The 18,478-nt window shown below is 49.6% G+C and overlaps 1 protein-coding gene and 1 pseudogene across 1 annotated transcript in view; one reads left to right on the top strand and one right to left on the bottom strand.

The window, feature by feature from the left end:
• LOC135292520 (zinc finger protein 420-like) overlaps positions 1-18,478 on the bottom strand; it is a 228,633-nt pseudogene that overhangs the window by 132,933 nt on the left and 77,222 nt on the right.
• LOC135292470 (hydrocephalus-inducing protein-like) overlaps positions 1-18,478 on the top strand; it is a 94,900-nt gene that overhangs the window by 29,559 nt on the left and 46,863 nt on the right. The window lies entirely within an intron of this gene.

Below are 18,478 nucleotides of genomic sequence, written 5' to 3'. Positions count from 1 at the left end.
GGAAGAACTGAAGAAGGTTGGGAGGAGCACTGTCCCATGATGATGCCATGAGGCTTTTGTTGGCCAATTGCCTCTGTCAGTTTCCAGGCACAGCTGTGTCTTGGCAGTCCTACTCCTGTTCCTGTTCTGGCCACAAAGGCTGCAAGGGGATGAGGTTATTTCTCTTTCCACTGGGCCTCATTTCTTCAGAGCTGATCAGTATCTGATGGAATGAACAGGTGACTGCTTTGAGCTGTTGGTGATAAAACACAGGCATCTCTTCTCCTGAAGTTAATGAATCAATTAGGCTTCCCTGTGGGACACTCCACTGGGATTTAGATGGGATGACCTTTTTTCCAAGTTTCTAATGTAAATATTGCATGATTCAAAATGATTAGTCGTCCAAATTTCTCATGTACATATTGCATTATTTGAATGTTCTTAAGGAATTCATTCCTCTTTTTTTTGTTTTTTTTTTTTTTTTTTAATAAGAATGAGATGCATGTCTTTTGTTATGAGTATGAAGAAACATCGTAGCGAAATAATACATGTAGTGGACAAGAAACTTAGAGCAATTAGGAATAATTTAGATACAACGATCGGGAATATTTCTAATAGCAGACAAAACTAACAACATAGGTGGAATGAAATAAACAAAAATCTCTGAAATAATGTGCCATCATCCCAGAGTCTGCAAACAGCTGACAAACCTTGATTCAGTGGGGACTTGGATAATTATTTCCAGATCATAATTCCCAAGCTCCCTTTAAAAATAGTTCAACTGTCATGTACAGACGGTGAAATTGCAAAGTCAAAGCAACTCCAATCTAGTTTTGATGCAGAAAACATCTGGGTCTGTTGGCAAATTCCTGTCCAGGTAGAGCTAAGGCCTGGCCACCACCCAAGCTCTAAGTGGGAGAGAATTCCCTAAATGTAATTTTAAACAAGGCTCCTAAGAATAGCACTTAGGAGTAAAGGTCTAGGGGTGAAAGACTGATGAACCATCCAATAGCTGTCTCCTCCAGAATCTCCTCAGCATGGAGGTGCTTTAAACACAGCAAACTGTTGGAGTGGTTCTGTAATAACAATTGGGACTGCATCTGATTGCTTAGAGTAGATGTCACAATACCATCAGTTTAGAGAAGACTTCTGACAAAGCTGAGATATCATTTCCTGGAACTCTGAAAAATACTTGAAAATCATGAGGCAGCACTAGGTCAAACCATGGAGCCCCAGTGCAGAGCCCAGCTAGAGGGGTAGTCTGGTCTAAGAGATACATGAGCAGCTGGAGAACAAAGGAGGGATTCTGAAACGACATGTGTCTTGTAGATAATTACACCAAAAGATGGTAAAGCATATGAAAAGCTGGCTATAAAAACAGGAATACAAACATTTATTTATTTATGACAGAAAAAATGCAACAAAGGAAACACTGAACAGCTCACTCATAAAATTTATGATACATCTGATTAAATAACACTCAAACCTGATATAAATTAATTTGGACAGCCATAGAGCTTAACAAGATGGACTTGATAAAACTCAGCCCTAAAAGGATTTCTGTCGCCAGCCGGGGGCTGTGTAGAAATCCCGAACGGGACGGGACTGCTGAGGAACGTGCCTTGAGCTGTTTTATTTTCCAGCATCAGTCTCGTTACATGGTTATGACAATGGGAAGATGCCAGCAGCTCACATCCCAGGCAGCAGACTAAGAACTTAATATTACAACTTACTTTGTAAATTTTTTGACCAATCACACAAAACAAAAGCATATTGACAGTAGTTCCATCCAATCACTATAAGCACACATACCTTTGGTTAAAACAATGCTTGCTTATTTCAAATACAATACCTGCATCTAAGTATTAAACACAATGCACACAGCTCCATTATTAAGCTTAGAATTTGCTAATATCTTGCTAGATATACTTTTCTGTAGCTAAGGGAGCTCTTCTAGCCAAGCATTAATAGACAATCCATTTTTTTTTGTCCTTACTTTTCTACTTCTTACATAATTTCTCTGATGATCAATCTTATGGCTACTGTATAATCACAGTTCTGCTGTCTCTGAGGCCTGCCTTTTGCAGCTTTCCCAAAACCCTCTGATTTCAAGGATTCCCACATTCCCCCCTCTCAGTTCACCTTAAAAGAAACCTTCATAACCATGTCATTTATTAACTACTTTGTGTTTTGTAGTTGTACTATAATATATCTGCTTATTACTAGCTTAAAGCATCTTTTTGCTTGCACCAAGCATTGCTATATTACAACACAGCAATTTTAATGCTGTGAAAGTCCAGTCAGTTCAAAGGGCATAAGTCATGTCTGATAACAATTACAAGACATTGTTCAAAAAAGTCTCGTCAGTTCCAAGGTCTTAATTCAAAACCTTCCTCCATGTCTACACCTTCATCCATCATCTCTGTGAGATTTCGAGAACTCTCTGTGAATCCATTTCCTACCTCTCTCTCCTGTATGATAGAAACTTTTTTGATCATTTTGTGCATCATTTGTCGCACACACCAAAGTATGCAAGGTATTACTACTAGTATCACCACCAAAACACCCAACACATATAAACCTATTTTACAAAGTTCCCTTAGCTAGGCTGCAAAGCTCCATTCTTGGAACAAATCACCTAACCAGGACCCACCATCTTCTTTAGTTTCAGCTGCCAAATCTTTCAGCTTTTGTATGCTTTTGTGGATGGATTCAGAATGATCACACAGGTTCATACAACACAATCCTTCAAATTCCTCACAACCGTGTCCGTGTGCCAGTAAAGAAAATCCATTGCTGCTCTGCTTTGAAGGGTAGCATGTCAAACACTGTTAACATCTGTCAGCATATCACTGATTGCAGTGGATGTGGCATTAGTTTGATTACTCAGCCAACATCCAACCCCATCGAATTGTTTCAATGCCATTGCTGAAGCCAGCTGGGGTAAAAACAAACCTGCTGAAACCCTTTTGGCAGCATTCCAAGGCATGAAATCACTCTTACAATTCTCATCATAATGATGAGCAGATCTTGTTCCCCTATGTTTCTTCTTAATGACTGCTTTAGCAGTAGGGGCTATCCCAGTGAGCATTCCAGTCCTACATGGGCCACCTTCAAGGCGTGATGGAATGCCCTGCCCAGCCCTATCTCCACCAATGAACCAACATCCTTTTGGCAATTGTCGTGGATATTGGTCAGCCTCGGAAAGCACATCCCAACTGTCTGAATAATTACACCAACAACTTGAATTTCTGTATGCAAAACAATGGGGAGTAACTTTGTACTTTGGAGGATGACCTTCTTGCCAATCATTAGCTGTAAACGTAAGGCAGAAATCCATTGTTAAAGGACCAAGGATTTGTAATTCTTGGGCTTCAGACAATGCTTTGGGAAGTTCTTTGGCCCAAATGTTCCAATTCAATACAGGACTGCTCCCATTGTCAATTTCACCAGGCATCCTACTGAATTGCTTTTTGATCACAGGCAAATCCTTTACTGGCACCGACTAGACAGGTTGAGAAAGGCTTTTCTGGTTAGGCAAACATATGGTGTCCGAGCCTCCTTCCCTGGCTAAGATCACCCAAACATTTGATTTTGGTTGTTCCACAGGAAAATCTGTGCTACAAGAAGCAATTAAAACCAACCAACACCGGTGTAACATTCGATTTTGCTCCATCCTTTTCATGAGCTAATTTTTGGCAAAAAATCCTCCCATATATATCAATTTAAAAACTTTGCTTTTGACCTTAAAATAACATTTCACCTTTGGAAGTCTAATAGAGGGGATAAAACAAAAACCACACTTTTGCCAAAAATCAGCTCTATGAAACCAGCAATTGACACATCTATAAATACATGAAATCAGAGTTTGCAGTCTCACATTGGTTGCCAAAATCTGTCTTGGTTTGCTGTCACTATAGGACATGAAACCACAGGACGTGGACACGCTGCTCTACCAAGGCAAGAAAAAGCCTTTTTTATTTCTGACTCCAACTTTTATAGATTTCCAAAAGTGACAGTGGATTGGAGACTGAAAGTGCCACCCCTCCAATGACACTGGACAAACCAACAGTCCATCAAATTTCTCCTCCTCCATAAACAAATGAAAAACAATAAGTTATTTACATAAAGTGTTGAGAAAGTTTGTTAGAAGAATGCAAACATCAGAAGGCTTAGAAAATCTTAAAAAATCAGGGCAACAGTTTGGAAAGCCAGGTGTCTGCTAAGGAAGGCAGGAGCTTCCCCTGAAATGAAAAATGTAAAGCCCCTCCCTCCAAATTATTATAATTTTGAAATTAAAAGGCTCTCAGGCAAAGATATGGGAATAGGAATAACAGTTCTTTACTAGGAAAACTAAATCTACAAATGCAGTAGTACAGACAAAAAAACCACTGGCAGGGTGAGAACAGGAGCTGACACCCTGAGGGTCAGGGTGCTGGCAGCAGTCCCACTGAACGGCGGCTGCAGCCTCCTGCAGTGCCAGGTGTGGCTCTGCTGGAGCAGGGATCCTGTGGAAGGGTGGAATTTTCCTCTGGAGCTCCAGGGGTGCTGTAGCTGCCGTCCGGGGGCAGCTCCGGGGGCGGGAGGGGCAGGATCCGGGAAACGGCGGCTGGGAAAGGACCGGCACGGACTGGGACAGGCTGGGATGGACTGGGACAGGCTGGGATGGACTGGGACAGGCATGGACTGGGACAGGCATGGACTGGGACAGGCTGGGATGGACTGGGACAGGCTGGGATGGACTGGGACAGGCATGGACTGGGACAGGCTGGGATGGACTGGGACAGGCTGGGATGGACTGGGACACTGGGACACACCACACCCAGGACTGGGACCCACTGGGAGCAGGATCAGAGCACACTGGGACCCAGCAGGACCAGAACTGGGGCAACAGTGATTGTAGTGGCGGCAACTGGGATATACTGGGAGTGACTGGTAGAAAGTGGAACCGTATTGGGTTAGCTGGGTGTGACTGGGAAGGACCATGAGTATGCTGAGGGCAACTGGGATATACTGGGAGTGTCTGTAACCATACTGGGGGAGACTGGTGTGACAGGGACCATGCTGGGGGAGACTGGGATCACACTTGGAATGACTGGGCCAGTGCTAGGGGCAACTGGGAGCAACTGGGATCGTACTGGAGCAACTGGGACTACAGTGAGGGTGACTGGGGTCATACTGGGATGATATTGGAAGTCACTAGGAGCAAGCTGAGAAGAGCTGGGACTATGTTGGGGCAACTGGGATAAACAGGGAGTAACTGGAATCATGCTGGAGGTGATTGGGAGTCGCTATGAGCAACTGGAATCATGGTGGAAGCTACTGGGAGCAACTGGGAGTGCGTGGAAGCACACTGCGGGCAACTGGGATATACTGGGAGAGGCCAGGAGTGACTGGAATCACTGAGCAACCATAAAGGAAGCTACTGGATTAATATACTGGGACTATCTGGGAGTGACTGGGATGGTACTGGGAGTAACTGGAACCCTACTGGGTGACTATACTATACTGGGACGATAGTGGGGGCAAATGGCATTGTACTGAGAGTACTGGGAGTGACTGAGATGATAGAGGGGTGACTGGAACCATACTGAGAGAGGCTGGAACCATCCTAGGGGTAAATGGTAACACCTGGGACCATGCTGGGATCATAGTGGGATCATACTGGGAGTGACTGGAATCGTACTGGGATTGTACTGAATGCAACTGAAAGTGACTGGGATCATACTGGGTGTGACTGGGAGCTACAGGGCCCATGCTGGGAGTGACCTGGGCACCCCTGGGGGAACTGGGACAACTGGCCCAGCTGGGGCTCAGGGTTATTCTCCCCCAGGGCTGCCCCAGGTCCTGCTGCCATCTCGGACCCCACAGAGCCAAGGGACAGGGGACAGGGACAGGGGAGAGATGAGGGACAGGGGACAAGACAGGGGAGAGCTGAGGGACAAGGACAGGGACAGGGGACAGGTGAGGGACGAGGGACAGGGGACAGGGCAGAGCCAGGGAACACGGCCTGGCCGAGGGACACTGAGCTCCAGCCCTTGGGGCTGTTGCCCTTGGGCTCCCAGCACAGCCCAGGGGCAGAATCCCCTCCAGAAACTGTTGTTTGCTTTCAGCTTTGCTCTGGAACATTCCCCAGGAGCCCCTGCAGCGGCTGCAGCCCGGCCGGGTGCCCAGGGCCACCAAAGCTGCTCTGGCAGTGCCCTCCTGCCCCAGGCAGGGCACACAGCAGCCAAGGAAAGGCTCCTGCTGGGCTCAGGGCAGGCACAGGGCACTCCCCTGGCGCTGCCACAGGCACAGCAGAGCTGGCCTGGGCACAGCATTGGCACCCATGTCCCATGCAATCCCAGCAGGGATTACGGGTCATTGTGTTACAAATGAGAAGCTTGACTAGGCCAATATTCAAGCAGCAATCAATTTATTAATTAATATGGTAAAGTATGAGCAATACAGGCTGGGTATAGTGGGGGAAGCTTTCCCTCCAACTGCACACCGATAGTTGAGGCTTACAGGCATTGATAGGGGTACTCATAAGCTTTCTCAGCAGTTTCCATTCCCAATTTTTACATCACAATTCTATACACTATTATGATTTAGTTTTTTTCAGGATGTATCCCAGAAAGGAGTATCCCCAGATGGTGGGGTCCGGCTTCCAAAAGAAGAAAGAAGTCTCCCAGCTGGTGAGGTCCCGATTCCAGATGTGGGTCCACCTTTTAATTGCAAATCTCATAACAGTGATGTCCACCTTCCCTTGGTCGACACTATCAATCCTTGAGTAGATGTTCATCTTCCGTTCTTAACCTGCTTTTCACTGTTTTTTTAATGTATCAAGATAAGCATGTTTCCTTTTTACATATTCTAAACCTATCGTTTCAAAGATCCTTACTACAAGCAATATTCTAAAATTATACTTCAAGAGGTTATTACTGCAAAACTCTTTAAGGCTTAGCTAAAGCAGAAAGTTCCTGTCAAACAGCAACATCCTTAAAGCTTTAATTCAAATGATCCTAAATCAACTCAGGACTTACAAAGGGTAATTGTGAACAAAGGATAGGTTCAAAGGCCTTCTTCCATGCTTTACCTCCTCAGTTATTTATTAGAATTCATCTTTATAACTGTCCCATGGTCAGTTTCCACATATATCACAATCACAAATATACACGTTGCCTGTATGAACCTGACACGAAACACAGCTTTGTATTTCACAATTACACTGCTGGCATGGCATTGGTCATCCATTCAAATCATTTCCCCATGGAAATCCCATGGCAATGGGTTAGGGTGAGATCCATCCATGGAATTCTCACCTGGCTGGGATGAGAGTGAGATCTGGCCATGGAAATCGCATGGCAATTTCTGCATTCCCAAGGCCCCCATTCCTCAATCCCACACTCCCACAGGAACTCCCCTCCTCCTCCCACACCCACCTTTGTGCTCCAGAGCCTCCCAACCATGTCTGATGGATTTTGGGAGCTCTTCCACACAGCTGTGTCCTAGGGAATGCTTCATCTGCTCCACCATGATCCCTTTGCATTCCCAGCACCTCTGGCTGATCCAGGTGGCACCGTCGGACACTGCAAAGCTCCCGGAGCCCAGCTGGAAGGAGATGAAATCCCACCCCTCGTAGCCGTAGAGATCCCATCCCAGCCCCTCAGAGTCCTCCATTCCCACAGATCCCAGCCCCCGGCTCCCCCCAGTCCCCCCACTCTGGTTGTACCTGCCCCGTCTCCAGGGCACTGTCGGCCACGGGCCCGTTCCTGTCCTTGATCCAGGGCTGGCTATCCCAATATTCCAGTCCTGGCCATCCCAACATCCCAGGTGTGGCTATCCCAATATCCCAGCTTTGGCTATCCCAGTATCCCAGCCCTGGCTATCCTAATATCCCAGCTGTGGCTATCCCAATGTCTCAGCCCTGGCTATCCCAATATCCCAGCTCAGCTCCCCCCACCATCCCCGCTCTCTGCGGCTCCATCCGGCCCCGCTCGCTGCCCCAGCGCTCGCAGGGGTCCCGTCCACGTCCCCCACAATCAAGGACTGGGGGACCCCAGGCCGTGTTCTATTGTGGTTTATTCTCCTTGTTCTCAGTTTGCAATGGTTTCCCTGATGTAGCCCCGCTTCTTTCCTGAAAATGCTTTGCCCCAAGTGCCTTCCCTCCTCGGCCATGTCAATCCTCCCTGTGGCTGCAGAGCCATTCCCCAGTCTCCTCCCTGGGCCCCTGTCAATCCCTCGGCCTCCCTTCCCCTCTTTCCAGAATCTTCCCCCAGGGGCGTGGAGTGATTGGGCAGAGGTCAGGGCCCTCCCTTAAGGTGCTTCCTCATTTGTGCTCCTTCATGTCCATCTGCCCGGTTTGCACACCCCCCGTTTCCCCCATTGGTTGTTGGATGTATCTTTGCCTTGTTTGCGCCCCCCTTTCCAAGCTGGTGCAGGGGCTGAGTGTGTGCTGTGTGCAGCAGGTTGCCCTGAGGGTCAGAGCTGCCCTGAAATAAACCTTGGCTTTCCCCTGCCCAGAGTGGGCCCTTTCTTCCTGCAGCAGCGTCTGCCAGCTGCTCCTGTGGTTTAGGGCTGGCAGCCCCGGCCGCTCTCCTGTAGCCTGGGCACAGGGGAGTGTCCCCCACAGTCGAGCGTGTCGGGCTGGGCGGGCAGGGCCCGAACGGGCACTGAGAGGACGCGGCGACAGGGCCGGGCTGCGACAGCGCCACTGCCAGGTACTGCAGGGAGTGCAGAACTGGGGGGACAGCGAGATCGGGGAGCTGGGGGGCTGAACGTGAGAGACTGGGGATCCAGGGGGGTCAAGAGGCCAAGGAAAGGGGGACTTGAAGGGCTGGCCGAGCTGGGAAGGAGGTTCAGGGGCTCAGAGTCAAGGAAAGGGGGTGCAGGGACTGGGAGAGCTGGGATGGGGTGTGCAGGGAATCCTGTGCCCAGGAAAGGGGGTGCCAGGATGTCCTGGGAGTGAAAAAAGGAGGGTCTGGGGGCTGGAAAATGCAGGAATGGGGGCCCAGGGATCCCAGGCCAGGGAAAAGTGTGTGGGGCTGGGTGCTGGGAGAAGCGGGGGCTGGGGAAAGGTTGAGTTGGTGCTGGATAAGGGGGTGCAGGGGGGTCTCAGTGCTGGGCAAAGGGGTAAAAGGGGGTCTCGGGTCTCAGGAATGGGGGTGCAGGGGGGGATCAGGGTCACGGAAATGGTGGGGCAGGGATGGGGAGAGATAGAACGGAGTTCCAGGGGGCCTGGAGCCCAGGAAAGGGGGGTCCAGGGTTTCCCAAAAAAGGTGGGACATGACATAGGGACACCCTGGATATTCCAGAAGGGGGAGTTCAGGGCATCTCTGGTTTTTGCAGAAGGATGGGGCTGGGGGCAGGGAAAGGCTGGAATGGGGGTCCAAGGTGTTCCAGGTCGTCCCAGGGTCAGGCACACGGGAAGTCTGGAGGTGCCCAGGGAGGTGGAGCTCAGCCCAAATACTCTGGGGGAATGCCTGGGTTGGGATTTTTTTGGGGGATGTTTGGAGAATGAAGAAGTGCAAGGCTGAGCGGTAAAGGCCCCTCGTGGGGACATCGGGGGGTGACGGTGGCGGCTGGCGGCAGAGGCAGCCTGGAGGAGCAGAGCCCTGTGTCCCCCAGGAGCCCAAAGTGGGGAGCCCAGAGAGGGGGGAGCGCCGCCATTGGCGGGAGCCTGCAGAGGCTGGAGAGGGGCAGGGGGGACTCCTTGGAGCCCCTGCAGCCCAGAGCAGAGAATGAGGGGAGAAGGGAGCCCAAAAGGCAGCCCGAGAAGCCCCGGCATCCTGAATGGGCAGAGTGAAGAGGGGGCAGGTTTTGGGATTGCTGGGACTGCCAGCAGGCTGGGGAGGGCGGGCACTGAGGACAAGGGGGACCCCCAATGCAAGCATGACCCCAGCAGCTGGGACAGGGGGAACCCTTAACAGCAGAGGGTAGGGTCGAGGTATGGGGAATTCCTGGGAGGCTTTTTCAAGGCTGAATCTTGGTGTTTGGGAGGTATTTCTGGAGCCCAGATGGCCGGTGACTTGTAGAGATGGACTTGGGCAGAAAGACCTTCAAACTCATCATCCTCATCCCTTGTTTTTCCCAAACCAGGATTTCCCATTCTTGTGAGGCTGTGAGGAAGAGGAAAATGCCCCTGAACACTGAGGCAGGTGAGGAGGAAGTCAGTGCCCCTTTCCCCCTCTCTCCTGCTGCATCTCCCAGCCCAGCACGGCCCCGGCTGCAGGACAGCCTGGGGGCATCTCCTTGCCCTTGCCTGTGGCCCGGAGGCAAATGCCATCCTGTCCTTGTCCTTCCTCCCCCAGAGCAGGAGCTGAGCATGGAGATCAGGGAGGACAAATCCCCGCGGCAGAACCTCGTGGTAGAGGCCGTTTTGAGCGGCTCCACGGCGCAGGAACCCAATGGGGAGGAAAAGCCCCGGAGATGCCGCACGAGGAGGGGCTGCAAACGCAGATGGCAGGGATCTGAGGGGGAAAGAGCCAGCCTGGGCCGGGAAGGCGGCCGGAGATGGAGCCAGAGCTCGGAGCTGGTGGTCCACGAAGAGGTTCCTGATGGAGAGAAGCCCCACAAGTGTGAGGAGTGTGGGAAGATCTTCAGCAGGAGCTCCCAACTGATCATCCACCAGAGGAGCCACACTGGGGAACGGCCCTACGAGTGTGATCAGTGCAGGAAGAGGTTTCAGAGCAGCTCCCATCTCCTCGTGCACCAGCGCACGCACACAGAGGAGAGGCCCTTCTGCTGCCCTGACTGCGGGCAGGGCTTCAGGCGGAACTCCCATCTTGTCAGACACTGGCACATCCACACTGGGGAGAGGCCCCACGAGTGTGAGGAATGTGGGAAGAGCTTCAGGCACAGCTCCACCCTGATCCAGCACCAAAAGATCCACTCTGGGGAGAGGCCCCACAAGTGTGAGGAATGTGGGAAGAGCTTCAGGCGGAGCTCCACCCTGATCCAGCACAAGAGAACCCACACTGGGGAACGGCCCTACGAGTGTGGGGAGTGTGGGAAGAGCTTCAGGCAGCGTCCCCACCTGATTGTCCACCAAAAGATCCACACTAGGGAGAGGCCCTACGAATGTTCCAAGTGTGGGAAGGGGTTTCGGACCCGCTCCCATCTCCTCCTGCACTATCAGAGTCACACAGAGGAGAGGCCCTTCTGCTGCCCCGACTGCGGGAAGGGATTCAAGCACAACTCCCACCTCGTCAGGCACCAGCGCATCCACACTGGGGAGAGGCCCTACGAGTGTCCCCAGTGTGGGAAGAGCTTCTCCAGCAGCTCTAACTTGACCCGACACCAACGGAGGCACCGGTGAGGGAAGCCCTGCGAGTGCCCCGAGTGCGGGAAGAGCTTCGTGCGCTGCTCCAGATCCATCCCCCACTGCAGGACCCATGCTGGGCACAGCCCTGGTGACCCACATTCCCTGTGATCCCTGTTGGGAACACACCTGCCCGCTTCTCCTTTTGGTTTGGCCTTAATTTTTTTCTGTTCTTCCTCTCTTTGTACTCGAAAAGCTAAGAGGGATGGATCTGTCACCTCAAAACCACTCAAATCCCACTGAAAACAACTGAATTTTGAGGCTCAATCCCTCCTCAAATTGCTTGTTCCCTCCTCAGAAAAACTCAATCCCAGGCCAAACTCACTCCATTCCACAGGTCCCAGATGGGGTTGCGAGGGGATTGGGAGCACTGGGATCCCAGTTGGGAGTGGTGGGATGGGGATTGTGTGGGGCTGGCTGGGTGGGATGTATTTGACAGCAAATAAAACTTTCAGAGTTACTGATTTCGGTCCCATTCATTTTCAGTCAGTTCTGTTTGCAGAGCGCCGCCTTCTCAGCTGATTAATTTGCTATAAAAATCCCATTTTTTAAATCATCTAACCCAAACAATCCAAAAACCAATATCCAAATAAAAGCACTCACCCACAATTAAATTTTGAAAAATAATTTGAATTGTTTTAGAGTACTTTAGGGTGTTATTAAAGTTTAATTGTTTGGTTAAAATGTATGAGAAATTATAGTGGTGCTTGGTTTTGTGTTTAGTATATTTGGAATATGAATTGTTTTACTAAGGCATGTTAGATTGTATGATAGTTTTTTTAGATATTTTTAATCTAAAGTATATTAGTTACTGCGTTAAAACTTTCAGAAGGTATTTCTTAGTATATAATTTGTTTATATTTATTGGTAATAATTGTTATTGTTGTTTTGGCTTAAATCATTGGAGTATCGTAAGGAAAAAAATTTCATTTTTATTATAATTGATTCATTGTAATTATAGTTTATTGATTTATAATTTTGTTTTCAGTTGTTGAGAGGAGAGGAAGGAAGTTCAAGGGCAGGAACATTTTTTTTCTCCAGCTTGTGCAGCCCAAGTCTGGGTGCTATTCAGCCCAGAGCTCTGGGATAATATTGTAGTGCCTCCCACACACATTCTGCCTCCAAGAAAAGCTTGGCTTGGCTTATTAGAGTGAAATAAATAGAAGAGTAATAAAATGGACAGTTAAACTCATCCCTCTTGAACGACTCTCTTGCTTTCCAGTGTCAATCCTGCACATCATGCTCCCAAGGCTTGGTATGAACAAGTGTCTGAGATTGCTTAAAAATTCCCAGGCAAGGTTCAGTAAAAACCAGATTGAATATTAAGCAACAGCTCAAGAAAATTCATTGGCAACATTTACATTATTACTTACTGCTTGGTTACAGAACAACATAGGGAAAAAAAAGCAAGAAACAAAATTCAGTCAATGGAATGAGAAACATCCTGAGAATTATGTGTGTGTGTGTGTGTGTGTGTGTGTGTTTAGGTGCATTTGAGAAAGGGACAGAAAGGACAAGGATCCAAAGGAATGCAGCCTAAAAGCTTAACAGCACTCGAGCTGAGCAGTGGTTAAACTGGAGCCTCCAGGAGTGGGATCCATGGCTGCTCAGTCATGCTGCCAGTGCAGCAAGCTTGAGAGCGCGCTGGCTCTGCGAGGCCCCACTCAGAGGGAGGTTGCTGCTGGCACCTCTGGGCTCCGGGAGAGCCCCAAGGGCCTCCTTTGGGAGCGCTGTTCATGGGCCACAGGCGAGGGGCCTCAGCCATCAACGCTTCATCGTGGCCGCAGCGTGGGTCAGCAGCCTGGCTCTGAGAGTGGGAGAAGGAGGATGTCATGCCATTGAGGCAGGAAAAGCGGTTTCCAAGGCAGTTCACAGGACACCCCAGGAGCTCGTCAGACAGCACAAGTGCCTGGCAGCGCTCGGTGTCTCTGGGAAGCTCAAGAGGAGCTGGGCCCAGGGGCTGTTCAGCAAGGCCCAGGCCTGACAAGCGTTTCTCAGGTCACCGTGTGGCCGGACAAGGCCGGGGCCATTCACCACCACAATCTGAAGCACGAGGTTTTGATGTAGGGTAAAAAGGCATGGCCCAGTGGAAGTGGGCCGTGTCCTCAGGCCTGTGGGAGAATCACAATGCAGATCCTTGTGCTACTGATTCCATCTCCCCCACTTTTCTGAGTTCTTGGTGGCAAGGTCATTTAGGTTAGACACACAGCTCTCTGAAGCTTTCTGCAAATGAATTAAAGTGAAATTGCACATCCCAAATCGTGTTCTGTTACAGTTTAACTGATTGATTTAAGAAATTTCTGGAGCAGAAAACTTGCTTCCTCAGATATTTACTGTGTGTTGCACCAAGCACAGAGGAGAGGTTTAATGTCAAAGGCATGGCCCAGGCAATGCTCTTTTGACAAGTTCTGCCCTGAGCTGTCCTGAGGAAGATCTGAAAGGTTCGATGTCACTAGCACAATCTCCTGCAGTGGCTGCTGGCCAGCAGAGCAGGGCTGTCAGCTGTGCAACAAGTGTTGCCACAAGCAGCAGCTCAGCCAGGGCAGCAAATCAAGAGCTGGGAAGGAGCTGATCTGAAGGCCAAACCTCCTTAGCTCCTAAAAGAGCTGGAACAGTTCCTCATTCCAATGAGGTGCAGTGTTGGACACAGCTCTGTGTGAGCACTGGACACAAGTTGCTCCCACTGAGTGCTGTGATGGTTTCTGCAGGAGCTCCGGGCTCCTGTGTGTGCTGGACACAATGAGGAGAGAAGGAGCCAAGTGCACTGACACACCTTTGCCTTGAGCATGACCCGGCCTGGACCAAACACACTGCAAGGTTTCCCCTTTGGCCCATGTCTCAAAATGTCAGGTCAGCTGTTGGACGACTCAGGTTGGTTTGGTGTCAAGGAATTTCCTCAGAAATACTGGGTTGGTCTTCCTCTGTGCCTTCCCCTCAGCAGCCTTGGGGCTGCTCCTGTGTGAAGCCATGTGTCTCACACAGTTTGGGAGAACTTAATACAGGACACTCTGCAATGAGTCGTCTCCTCTAAAGTGTTCCAACAATCCCTTTCCAGTAACAGGAAATTAATACCAATAGATGAAAGTGGAAAAAAATTGCAACAGTTTATTAAGAAGCGGAATAGCTGAAAAGCAAGCAAAAAGGCCAGTGAGTTCTAGATATCAAACTGCCAGACCTCACCGTCCCCCTGCTGGGACAAAGACCCAGAATGCCGGAGGAAAATACCCCCAGGACACGCGTTACAAGGTGGTGCTGGGTTCTCCCTCAGGAAGAACAAGAGCTGTCACGGAGCAGCTCCAGCAGCAGATGAAAGCTCCATGCTTGTCCAGCGTCGACTTTCTCCCAGAGGCAGAGCTCTGTGGAGCGGTCACGGCAGGTGAAGCAGCTGGGCTGGAGCCCCTCGGTGTCTTTTCTCCCCCGCGTGGCTCAGCTCACGCTCTCAGGCTGGGAGCGGGGCTGCTCCACTCCTGCCGGCACCATGTCCCTGGGCTTGGACAGTTTTCTGCCAGGAGAGCCCAGCATGCTGTTACACAGATCTCTCATAAAGGCCCAAACCAACTCCAAACACTCTGCCTACAGCAGCATTTCACAAAGGGCTGCAGAAATCCAGGACAGCTGCAAGTGAGTGTCAGACGGCTTTTGTCTTGTTCTTGCCAGCAGAATTCTTGATGAACTGATGCAATTTTATTCAGATGTAACATAGGAGCTGTGATTTTTTATTGAAATATTTAATGATGAGTAACAAGCCTTGGGAGCATGAGGTACAGGACTGATGTGTGAAAGCATGAGCATATCCTCCAAAGCGACCAGTTTAATTGTCCATTTTATTACCCTTGTATTTATTCCACACTAATAAGCAAACTCAAGCTTTGCTTAGATATAAAACAGGCACGGCATACCCTACGGTCTCTTGCAGGGTCACCAGGGCTGGCAGTGACAAAGCAGGCAGTCTGCTTCATTGGGAATCACTACAGATCTGCATCACAATGTGTTTTTAAGTAGCATGGTATTATTAAGATCTTCTTTTCTACATGAGATACAAAAAGGAGGTTCTGAAATTATTTCCATGCAAGCAGGCAGTAAAGAACTGGCTCTGCTATCCTAACGAAGCTTTGGCTTTGGCAATTGCACTCTTCCCATTCATCTTTTGACACAGACACTCCAGGTTTTCCCCACACCCCTGCAAGGCTGGCAATCGCTGTTTCCCATTTACTGTTCTTCCCTAGAGCAAGTACAGTGGCTGCTTTGAAACTAAAAGCCCTGAGATCTGGACATCTTGAAGGAGCATGAAATGCTAATTAAGTGTTCCCATTGGTAATACCCAGGTCTGCACTTCCCAGAGCTCTGAAGCAGCAGCAGGAGGACCATGCATCATTCCTGTTGGTGGATGCTCATGTTGCTGGTGTGCAAGAGCAATGGCTTTGAGGAGGGACGAAAATGCCCCTATTCAAACAGTGGCTGTGCAAGGAGATGTGAAGTTTCACTGCCTTTTTTAGGATAGTTTAGAAAGATCTAAGGATCTAAGAGATCCATACTGTGGCATGGAGCAGGTCCCTAATTTTGTCTCCAGAGAAATCCCCAAAGGATACATCGGCTCTGCTGGTGATGGCAACCTCATAAGCTCGTGGACTTCTTTTCCCTGCAACATGCCAGCCTGCCTGGGCTTTACTAGGCCAGGACTAGACCCATAGCTATGCCAACACATGCAGCCACGTGACACAGAGTCAGACAAAGTTTTCCTTCAGGAAACTCAATTAACACATTCACATGCAGTTTCTTCTAGAACATCAGAAGCTGTCAACCATGAGGACTTTGCTGTCAAAAGGTTACAGTTTGCACTGGGCCCAGAAGTATTTTTCCCTAAGGCAAAACAAATTGAAATGTGAAGTTTAAATCTTCAAATGACTATGAAAGGGATCTGTCGAATAATTTCTGGAAAGGCAGCATTGTCAATGATCATGCAGCCCACCAAGAGCTGGAGCAGAATCCAGAATTGCTTATTCCAGCTATGCAGGAATTCATTACCCTAGCAAGCACCAGTCCACGGCAACAAATGATCCAATAGCCCTGGGCAGAATGGCACCCAGGCTGGAGTGGAAATAGATTTGAGGAACCCTTGTCACTTGTTATTGGCCTCACAGCCCACTCATCCCTTGGCAAGCAAGTTGCAAAAAACACAGTTGGACTGCTGTCCTGGGTAAATCTACATACAGATGACTTTTCCAAAGCAGGGCATCTTTTCCCAGTGAAATACATATCCTCTTCTTACCTATGAAATTGTGCCTGAAGTCACCTGTGAGCCAGATCTGTGTGAGATTGCAAAGGAGCAAAGCTTTGGCATTTGGGCACCTTCTCTTGGTTTCTTTGCTCAGGCCATCTGAGAGCACAGAATACATCTAGGTAGAAAACTTTTGACTCTACAGGATCTTTTGTTTCCATTGTCCCCAAACATGTCAATGTGTGGCCCAGTTGTAATGCCAAGTAACAAAGAGGAGCACAAATGACACAAAGAAAACGTGGCAAAAGAGGAAGAGGAGATGCGCAGTGAGGAAAGGATGTGGTGAGACACTGGCACATCAAGCAAGCTGCACTCCCATAATCTCTAGGCTAGCAGGTCCTGGTCTCACATTCTCCTTTTGGCTTATTTAAATTATTATTTTTTTCTAATCATCAAAATAAAATATATACAATTATAAAGATGTCATCAATATTGAAAGATACAATCAAAACCTTTATTCAAAACGACATCTAAATATCAGAATATAAATCCATCTCTAACTATGAAGCCTAACACATAAATCCTATTCTTGTGACACTCTTCAGACAGGCAGCAGCTTCTTCCTGAGCTTGGAGGAATTAGAGCTCTTCTGGATGGGAGACAAGGACTTTGTGGGTAAGAGAAAATTGGAAGTGTCCAGAGAAAACTGCTTGGTAAGGCTGTAGGCAGTCAGATCTGCAAAGGGGGACACAAAGTGTAACAGAGACAGCAATACAAACCTAAAGCACATGAAGCTCCATATTTCCTGGGACACATTTTATGGAAACTTCTAAACAGCTGCACAGAGAAACATGCTTCTGCTGGCAGACACTTGAGGCAGGCTGGGGGCAAAGCCTGCCCCACATCCACAGAGGCACCCCAGGAACAGCCTGGCCTCTGGGCTGCCCTGGGACAGCAGGGAGCCCAGAGCCCTGTGCTCTCCAGCAATGGCTCAGCTGCACATGCACCCTCCTGCTCCTCTCCCTGCCCCACAGCTGAGCAGCCCTCCAGCTGCACGGGGCACTGGCAGCAGCACAGCTCATTGCAGGGCCACATGCAGGGCACAGCTGTTCCCTGGCAATGTGCACAGCCTGGCTGGGCTGCCACAAGACCCTTCCTCCCAGCAGAGAGCGGCCCAGCTCCCCCCTCACCTCTGTGTGAGCCTGAGCCAAGCTTGGCCTTAACCTTGTCCTCAGTCTGGAGTCGCTTCAGGCCCCACACGCCATGACTAGGAAGGGAGATGGAGAGAGCAGGGGCAGGTGCACGCCCTTCCTTAGTCTTTTGTCATTTTTGGCACAGCTAAGAAGTCACATCCGGAGGTGTCCAACTCAGCTCTTGGTCAGCTTTCTGGAGAACATGATGGCTTCACCAGCCCAAAAGGCTGTTGAGGTTTTCCCGCACGTGGGGAGGCTTGCTGGCAGCACACTTCCTCAGCTGGGTGCCCATCACCTCGCAGAGGGCACAGGCCAGCTTGGTGAGCACAGTGCGGACGCTGGCGCTTGGCACAGGCAGCGCCTTGTTCTCCAGGCAGGACCAGAGCACGGGCAGGGCGCAGCGCTGGACCACTGCAGGGCTCCTGGCATGAACCCACTCCACCAGCACTGCCGGGAGAGAGACACAGCTCCTTACCCACCAGCCTCAATGCAAACAGGGATCTGCCTCTGCTTGTGCTTCTTGGGAGCCTCTCTGGCTGAGGTCAGTGAAACAGCACACAGAGCCCCATGACCCAGAAACGGGCAATGCAGCTGATCATCCTTGAAACAGAACCACCGACCCCTCAGGACTAATTTCTCCAACCAGAGCCTTGTCCCTGTGGCAGACTTTGTACCTTTCCTAAAGCATTTCACAATCTGTTTCTGCAAGAACAATGACTGAAATGTCAAATTGCTTTTTATTTCCATTAAGAAGTTGTCTAAACTCACACTGAAGATTTGGAAATG

Source organism: Passer domesticus, unplaced genomic scaffold (assembly GCF_036417665.1).
Source record: "Passer domesticus isolate bPasDom1 unplaced genomic scaffold, bPasDom1.hap1 HAP1_SCAFFOLD_37, whole genome shotgun sequence".
Taxonomy (NCBI): Eukaryota; Metazoa; Chordata; class Aves; order Passeriformes; family Passeridae; genus Passer; species Passer domesticus.
The sequence above is the reverse complement of the archived record's forward strand: the minus strand, read 5'-3'. Positions and strand labels throughout refer to the sequence as shown.